Here is a 10000-nt window from a genome sequence, read left to right as displayed (position 1 = left end):
CCAATTACATGGGAGCTGTGGGTCTCCTACAATAAAAACCTGGGGCAACAGATTGATCTAGCTTTGAGTAATTAATTTTAAAGGCCTCTTACTTACTCAGACTGATACATTTAACTTTGGGTGATATTGAGGAAGGGAGATGAGCTGTTATACTCTCTCTCCACACACATATGACATATACAGTGTCCCTACTTGAATTAACTACTAGTTCCTTACATTTAACTATATATCATATAAAAAATGAAATTTTTATTCCCACTTCAAAGAACCTACCTTGCAATAAGTATAAGTCACAAGTCTAGCATGCGAAACAAAGTAGTTTTCCTTTTCATGGAATCAATAATCTTCAGTGACTAAGATCCAAATTTACTGGCTAGCAGCGTAGACCATCACTGAAATTTACGAATAATATTATAAATATACATCACGTACCTCAGTCAAGAAAACAAGTCCCTTATTAGTTATTGGGCCTTTTTTGAGTTATCCATAGTATATTATTAAATTCTTACCTGTGACTCAGTCTATATTCTTCAAATTTGTTGAATAATTAATCTGTAGTGATAATTGGGTTGAATTGCTTGGAAAAATATTCTATAACGAAGTAAATAAGTTTATATTTACAACTTCCGATTGTCTGTGTTTACATTCGCAATCCTCAATCGTGGCTTCGTATGTATTTCGAAACCTAGTTCTGGGAATAGATTAATTAAAAAAAAATCCTTGTTTATGTTAAACAATATATAATGGATAAAACAATTTATGTAAAATAAAACTGTAATTTAAAAAGAAAACTCACTGAGACAGAATCACTCTAGAATTAATATTTCTTCACATATTGCCAATAAAAACGAGATTCACATGCTAGATATTATGATGACTTTCACCACTTTTTCATACGATCAGGGAAACCTTCAAAGATTTGAAAAGATACACTGATTTCTTTACAGCCAATAGTGAACCCCAGATAATTCTTCCAAGTATATGGTGTATAATATCAGTGATATTAGTTTCAGGCCCAGAGAAATAGTGGAAGCCATAGTTGAAATAAAAATTAATTCATCAAGGATGCCAGAGGACATACAACAATGTAATAAAAATTGTAAACACACATCAGCTATTCCAATATATCTACTTCGGAGAAACGCACTGGACAATGGGGGTCATTCCAACCAAGATCTAAGAATATAAGGTCTAACCACTTCCGACCGAATTTCGAGGGAGTTGGCGCAGCGAGCCCGTGAACGTCACTTGGCTGTTCAAAGTGGGGTTAGCGGGTCCTATAGCTGTCAGTTGAAGTTGGTCCGTCGTTCGAAAATGACGTCGCCTTCGCTCGCACCGCTCCACTCAATTATTTATATTCTGACAAATATTATATAAAATATATATATATAATATATATAAAATATTATAGTTCCTGTCTATATATATGAATATATAATATATATGATATATAATATATATATATAATATATAAAATATTATAGTTCCTGTCATCCTTGGCGTTTCACAGTTTTCTTCAATGTATCACAAAGAGAAAATGGACGCATCTAAATGACGTCAGAAGCTGCGCAGAACTACTCCAGCGATTAGACCTCTTTACTTAGACCTTGATACCAACAAAACTAAAATTAATCACCCCATCTTCAAAGGCGGATCACGAGGCCTTCCGATTTATTACAGACCCGTCTGTCTCACCTTACAAAGGTGTTCGACAGAGTAATTGAGAAGAACCTAGTGAACTTTTTAGGGAGGAGCAGTTTAATCCGGGGCAATATGGGTTTCGGAAACGACGGTCATGCCTGTCCCAACTCCAGAACCACCACGACAACATTATAAACAACGTGTATAGAAGAAATGTTGATGTGTCACACCTAGACTTCGCCAAAGCATTTGATACGGTAGGCTACGTGGTGCTATTGCACAAAATGGAAAATATGGTCATTACTTGAAAACTGGGACTATGGTTCCATGAATTCCTAAGTGACAGAGTACAGAAAGTAATAGTGGATGGAGACCAGTCAAAAAGCTCAATGGTAATCAGTGGCGTGCCACAGGGCTCGGTGCTTGGATCACTGCTCTTTCTGGTCATGATAAGTGACATAGACCAGGGGGTTAGATGATCCAAAGTGTCTTCGTTCGCGTATGATACCATATTATCTCGAGAAATCACGCCCAAAGAAGAAAGATTACAAAATATCTGGAGGCAGTATACAAGTGGTCAAATGAAAACAACATGGTATTCAACAGCAGTAAATTTGAACTGACAATATATGAGCCAAACGGAAATCTAAAGAGTGCCGGTGCACAGCGGGTGCAGAGGAAATAAAAGCAAAGAAAACACTGAGGGACCTGAGGGATGTGGATGAGTGATGACTGTGGCTTCAATGGACACATAACCCACACCACTAGTACTGCTCGTAAAATGAGTGGTGGATCCTCCGGACCTTTAAGACCAGGATGCTCGAGCATTTGCTACCTCTGTGAAAAACCCTATTGGTATCAAAGCTGGAGTGTGTATGCCAGCTATAGTCCCCACCCAAAGTCAATGAGATACAAGAACTCGAACAGGTCCAGAGGGTATTCACGAGGAAGTTAGTCGGGAACTCTTTGAATTACTGGGAAAGACTGAAAATTCTCAATCTCTATTCACTGTAGGGATGCAGAGAGCGCTATATAGTGATCTACGTTTGGAAAATCCTGGAGGGCACAGCACCAAACCCATCACAAAAATAAGAAGGTGATATCAAAGGAAAACGCCACCCCAGGTTTCGTAGGGCCTGCGAAAGAAGGTTCTTATAAACCGCGACAACCACGTGGCGTGGAGCACGCGTTATGTCGCCCACAAGGCTAGACCTGACGTGCCTATGACAGTGCGACCCTGCTTGACCTGACCTAACCTAATCCAGTGCAATTATGTAATTACGCACCCACACGGTATATATATATATATATATATATATATATATATATATATATATATATATATATATATATATATCGGCTCCTAGCTGCATGTAAAATCAGTTCAGTTTTACCTTACAAATAAAGGAGACGAACTCACCAAACCTCTTTCTCCAATAACAGTAGGATCGCTACACTGGTGACCCCGGAGTGATGACCATGGGCCCGTCTCCCGTTGCTGCCGTCCCATCACCGCTCCACCTCTCCCAACTCGCGCCACTAGGGGACATTATTAAACCAAGCATAGCATACGTCGAGATGCTGTCCGTCGCCCGCCTCCTAGCACCCTTCCGATCTGTCCTTCACAAAATCACTGGCAAAATAATCATCGTAGCAGCAGCGCCAGCCTACAGCCACCAACAGCAAAGACACTAGACCACCGCAATCTGACGCATTGCAGATCTGTATATCATCTTTAGGAATCGCTACGGCTCCTGGAGCTTCGTCCTGGTAACAACTCCCGCCGCGACTATCCTCCAAACCGCACCGCCATCGACGCTAAACATCTCACGCCCAGCGTTCACCACAGCCATCTGGGGTAACCTCATCATGTCTCTAGCAGAGATGGCTCATCTCGACTCCACTGCAACCCGCATCGTAATCAACCACGGCTACCACCATCGACGCTAGACATCCCTACGCCCGACGTTCGTCGAGCTATGTGGAGTAACCTTAAAATGTCTCCAACGGAGATGAACAGTTGCCATCCCCTCGCATGCGGAATGCCCTCTTAAGACAAAGCCATACTTGCTCTTCACTGGGGGAGGTCACCGGTCACCTGGGAGAGCTACAGGTGTGCAGAGAAGAAAAGAGAAAATACGAAAAAGATGTCATAGAAAAATGTAAAGATCAACCAAAACTATTTTATAGATTTGTAAACAACAAACTGAAAAACAAACAAGAATTAGTGAAACTACGACAAGGAGGAATAGAATACACAGAGGAAATAGAGATATGGCAGAAATTATGAACAAGCATATATACGCCTCCCCGCCTCAGTACATACACGTGGTGAGTTAAAGGGTGCCCACCTTTGCACATAGGCTACAGACAGCAATTTACGTGAATTATGAATTAATGAATTTTGTCATTGATTTTTCAACAAAATAATTAATAATAATTATTTACATCATAAAAACACTTATAAAACACGAACCAATAAAAGTTTCAAGCTGAAAATTTCAGTGATTCTTAGTTTTAATACACTTTTTGACTGTACCAAAAATGAACAAAATCGGGCGATAAGCACTTACACAAGTAAAATTATCCCTGGATTTTTTTTTTTCATTGAAGGAAAAACTCTTTTCCTACCAAATACCTTTACGTTTTGTTTTCTTCATTGTGTAATTGTTGTTAGAATTTAAGCACGTTTTTCTCGAAATTTGGTTTTTGGCGCATACGCCCCTTGAGCACGGAGGTCCTATATTTTCAATTTTTGTTTTTCTTTTTTTGTCCCTCCATTTTATCCAAGCTTTATCCCCTTTTAACTCTCCACATCTTTTGTTGTACCAGCATTCTACATATCCTTTTTCTTGTTTTTGTCTTGGAGCATACTTTTCCACTTTTTCCTTATAACTTTTTGTCAAATTTTTCCATTTCTCTTCTACTGTTGTTTCCTCTTTGTATATCCTTTCCCAGTCTGCTTTTTGAAAAATCTCATTTTATTATTTTTTCCATACATAATTTTCCCTTTCTATATTGTTCGATTTTTCCCATGTATTTTTCTTAATTTAGTTCCAGATCAACTAATATGTGGTCAATTTTACTAATTGGTGTCATATATTCAATCTTGTCCACTTTTTCGGATTCTGATGTGATTATTAGGTCTAGTCTCGATGGTTCTTCATTTCTATACTTAGTATTCTCTTGTATCCATTGTGTCATTGTATATTCTATAATCATATTAAGTAGTACATTTCCCCATAGGTCGTCTCCATCTTTTCTTGTCATCTCTTCCCAGCAGATTTCTTTACAATTAAAGTCACCCATTATAACTATTCTTCCTCCATATTCCATCATCTTATTTAGTGCTATCCTTGTATCTTCTAACATATTTTTGTGTTCTTTCTCTTCCCACGAAGCCGTTTTAGGAGACACATAATTTACCACAAACTTCCTGTTCTTTTTGTCCCTTTCCTCTATTTCCACCATAATCATCTCCACTCTATTCTTTCCATATGTAACATTCCCCACATTTATATCCTTCTTAGTCAGGAACATAACTCCACCACCTCGTTTTACCTCCCTGTTTCTAATCCAATAATTATACACACCATGTCCTACACTGTTAGGTGGTAGTTGACCTTTCAATTTTATCTCTACATTTCCCAGTATGTCATGTTCCTTTCCAATCAGGTAATCATTCAGTTCATTCAAGCATGTTATTAATCCATCTACATTTGTGAAGGACACTTTTAATTTTCTGTTACCTCCATCCTACTTTCTGTTTCTCTTCTGTTTTTCTCTTCTATGAACTATTTACTCACTTTCATATCCACTACTCCCCAATAGAAATTCTTTTTGTCTGACTCTGTTCTGTTCTTGTTTTTTCCTTAGTTTCGATTCTTTTTTCTCATCCTCTCTTTCCTCTTTATTTATCTCTCTTTTTATCCATACCTGTTTGTATTGATCACTTTCTGCTAGTTTCCCTGTTTTTAATAAGGCATTCTCTGCTGTCATTTGTCACCCGAATTTAACCTTAATTAGTCTGGTCTTGTCTATACTGTATTTCTCTAGTCTATACATTTCTTGAATTTCTTTCCCTATTTTCTGTTCACCTTCTTGAAATATTTTTGATACCTTGTTTACCTTTTCTTTCTCATCTCTTACACTTGCAGCCCTATTTGGATTATGCTTCTCTTCTATTAATATAATTATACATTTATTTTTATCTGGAAAGTCTCTTACTATATTCTCCTTCTCTCTCATCACTTTAATAACTGTGTCCTTAGTGTGTTCCTTCATCTGTTGTTTCACTATATCTCTAAATTCAATTTTGTTATCCTCCTGAACTTTTTTCCAACCACTTACCTCATTTCTTATGGACTCTTTATTATCTTTATTATTCCTCTTTAATACCTCATTCTCATCCTTTAATTTTTTCAACTGTCTTTTTAATTCTTCTATTTCTTTATTTAGGTTTTGGTTCTCCTTTTTTTTAGTTCTTCTAATTTATTAACTCTTTGTATAATTAGTGCAAGTTGACTAAACCTAACGTCCCATGATTCGTTAATTTTTGTTAGTTTTTCCTCTAGACTTGCTAATCGGAGGAGGTTGTCATCTCCTCTCTCATTAAATCCATAGAAATAATTATCTCCACTTTCTATTGCGCTACTCTTATCTATATTTCTAATCTTAATGCCTTTACTGACTTGTTCGACTTCAGCTGTGTCGTCTGCACATTTCTTGTTTACGTCCCTTATGACATCCGGGCCCCGTTCGTCACCTTTCTCATTTTCTTCCATTTTCCTTACTAATCCCTCCCCAACTCCTTTTTCTTCATCTGCCCACTACACCATGAGCCTTCCCATCCCCTACTAATACAACACAGGTACTCCCTCGTCGTTGAAATCCAGGATTTTTTTTTCCGGAATTCCAATCTTCGCCGTCAATCCGACGATCGTGTGTGTGTGTGTGTGTGTGTGTGTGTGTGTGTGTGTGTGTGTACACCCCCGCCCCACACACACACAAGAGCAAGAGATGGGAGGTAGAATTCAACATCAAGAAGTGCAGTATAATTGAGTTTGGAAAAAGCAGGAACAGAATATCAGGACAGTATAAAATTGACCGAAAAGAAGTAAAGAAAGTAAATTCTGAAAGGGATTTAGGAGTAATTATCACCAAAGACATGTCGCCAGATAAACATATAAATAAAATAGTCGGAGAAATATAAAATTTGTTGAGATCAATAAAGGTGGCCTTTAAATACCTGGATAAGGAAATTATTAAGAAAATAATACAAACACTGATAAGGCCAAAACTGGAATATGCAGCGCTGATATGGTCACCCAGTACAAAAAAGAATATAAGAAAATTATAAAGAATACAAAAAGCAACGGCAAAGATGGCTCAAACACTTTCAAACCTGACATATGAACAAAGACTGGCTGAACTGGAATTGCCGACCCTGGAACAAAGAAGAGAACGAGGAAACCTACTAACCATCTACAGAAATATGAAAGTAAAAAAAAAAAAAAAAAAATGCCGCCTTGATAGAGAGGAATTACTAAAGTGGAACAGAGGAAAAAATAAGAGGACATGCAATGAAACTCCAAAAGGATAACTACAGAAGAGACCTGAAAAAGAACAGCTTCCCACATAGAGGGATAGATATATGGAACAAATTGGATGAAAAAATAGTGTGTGCAAACATAATACAAGAATTTAAGAACAAACTTGATCTTACGAGATACAAAAACGGGTCACCACGAGCATAGCTCCCCTTCCCATATAATACAACTAGGTAAATACACACACATATATATATATATATACATATATATATATATAATATATATATATAATATACATATATATATAATATACATATATATATAATATATGTATATATATATATATATATATATATAGTGTGTGTGTGTGTGTGTGTGTGTGTGTGCGTGTGCGTGCGATATTATATACGTATATATAAATAGGGTACAAACGAACGGATCGTAAGAGTTTTAGAAAATATTTATGCGAAAGGTGCCGCTATAATTCGACTACATAAAAATACAGAAAAGATCAAGATCGAGAAAGTAGTATGGCAAGGTGATACAATTTCACCCAAATTCTTTAAAGCTTGTCTGAAAGATATTCTCAGAAGGTTGAGTTGGGAAAAGAAAGGTTTGAAGATTAATGGCGAATATTTGAACCACCTAAGATTTGCGGATGACATTATTCTTATTTCAGAAAGAGCAAAAGACTTGCAAGATATGCTGAGTGATCTAAACAAGGAAAGTCTCAAAGTAGGTTTAAAGATGAATAAGAGTAAAATTAAAGTAATGTTCAACACGAAAGTTCAAAATAAAGAGATTGTAATTGATGGTGAGAGTCTTGAGAAGTTGAAGAGTATAATTATTTAGGCCAGATGATGAAGGTGACGAAAGATCATGATGACGAAATAAAAAGACGGATTACAATTGGTTGGAAAGTGTTTGGTAAGTATAATAAAATCCTGAGAGGCTCTCTACCTTTATGTTTGAAACGTAATTTCTATAATCAATGCCTTCTACCAGCAATAATCTACGGGTGCGAGACTTGGAAGCTGACGAGGGCGATGGAAACAAAGCTAAGGATTGCACAGAGGAAAATGGAAAGATCAACGATGGGAATAACACTGAGAGACTGAAAAAGAGCAAGCTGGGTGAGAGAGCAGACTATTATGGAGCCAGTAAAAGAGAGGAAGTGGAATTGGGCAGTTAAGTTGGTGCGAACGACTGATGAGCGGTGGAGCAAGTGTGTTACTGAGTGGACGCCGTGAGATAGGAAGCGTGGAAGAGGGAGACCAGACAGAAGGTGGAGAGACGAGATCGAGAAGTTTGCGGGAGTGGCGTGGCAGAGGATGGCACGGTCATGTGATTCATGGAATGCTATGAAGGTCTTTGTTCAGCAGTGGACTCAGGAAAAGAACGTTGGTATATGTATGCATATATATATATATATACATATATATATATATACATATATATATATATATAAATAAACTCTCCTACTGGGATTCGAACCCCCGCCAAGGCGAAGACCGTACCGTCACGTTACCACGGTCTTCGCCTTCTACGAAGCAAGCCGCTCATGAGGGGTTCGAATCCCAGTAGGAAAATTTATTTCCAATTGTCAAAATGACACACACACATATATATATATATATATATATATATATATATATATATATATATATATATGTGTGTGTGTGTGTGTGTGTGTGTATATTCAAACACGCTAGTCAAGAATAGTGCAGTGAATTATAAAAACAATTACAAATATTTAACAGTGAGGAACAATATATTTTATTGTGTGTTTTAATAGTGTTTAGAAGTGAAAAAAAGCGAAGCCAACCATGCCCTTGCCCACGCTTGTCAGAACAGATTACCCTTGTCCTACGAGTATGTGATCACCTACCAGCGCTGGAAACTAGCTTGGGTCTGCACCGGCTTGCGGTGGTTGATCGCGGGAGAAAACCAGCGTTTCCTTGTAGGTTACGCACGGTAAGGGTAAACACGTGACTTCCCACGGCGCAATATAATTAGATATCAATGTAGTAAGGTAGTATGTTAATGGGAAACTTTATTAACATTTTCGTGTTGCAAGATGAAGGAAATGTTCAGTCCCTTAGATGTCCAGCGTGCACACGCACTCAGGCACGCATTTAAGCTACAGTACGTTAGATCACGACCACTCCAGAAAACTCCCGCGGGACCTCCTATTGTGTCGGACCTCACCGCGATCATTCGGCCGAGTGCAAAAGGATACCTGCAGTGGCCATTCCCAACTACAAGTCGTCATACGACCAATATAATTTTACTATGTGCCCATGCTTGTATATCTAAACTATGTATGAATACTGAGTGTCCATACTCAGTTTTTGTATAGTACATTGTAGAAGTAGAATGAAGAGTAGATAATAGAGAATATATTGTACATAATTTTTTTATTTGGCAACAGCTACTATTTGAATCTATATGTAAATAGCACCATTGACAATCGCCAGTGTTTTCCTTGTGAAATGATTTGAGATGTTCAGTCTAGACCGAAAAATTAAAGAAAACAAACCACAGGTTTGTTTGTCTCAACGCCTCCATACCCATTGTAGACTACAAACAAATCTACATTCGCACAAAGTAAAACAAGAAAAAAAAATCGTTTTTGAAAGAATGGATGAAGCTAGAGTTGTAACAATCAATATATATTATATATATATATATATATTTTACTTCGAACTCCGGGAACTGGGTCGGTTACGTGCTCTAGACAGACCCCATCTAGACTATACCACCCCCTCCACCGTGGCAATTTCCCTGGGCCAGCTTCCAACTCCTCT

At 37.6% G+C, this 10000-nt stretch overlaps 1 protein-coding gene across 5 annotated transcripts in view; it reads right to left on the bottom strand.

Moving 5' to 3' along the window:
- Window positions 1-10000, bottom strand: part of Es2 (ess-2 splicing factor homolog) — a 158860-nt gene that overhangs the window by 18756 nt on the left and 130104 nt on the right. For 2 of the 5 annotated variants that reach the window (XM_076184941.1, XM_076184940.1), the window contains exons 1-2: window positions 510-687; window positions 274-392 (exon numbers count right to left, since the gene is read on the bottom strand). The exons of 1 other annotated variant lie outside the window; for it this stretch is intronic. The gene's annotated coding sequence lies outside the window, so the exon portion shown is untranslated. Of the gene's footprint in view, window positions 1-273; window positions 393-509; window positions 688-10000 lie in introns of those variants that run through there. 2 more of the 5 variants (XM_076184942.1, XM_076184943.1) reach the window with 2 other exon arrangements.

Source organism: Oratosquilla oratoria, chromosome 5 (assembly GCF_046742065.1).
Source record: "Oratosquilla oratoria isolate Oo_2021 chromosome 5, ASM4674206v1, whole genome shotgun sequence".
In the NCBI taxonomy this organism is placed as follows: domain Eukaryota; kingdom Metazoa; phylum Arthropoda; class Malacostraca; order Stomatopoda; family Squillidae; genus Oratosquilla; species Oratosquilla oratoria.
The sequence above is the reverse complement of the archived record's forward strand: the minus strand, read 5'-3'. Positions and strand labels throughout refer to the sequence as shown.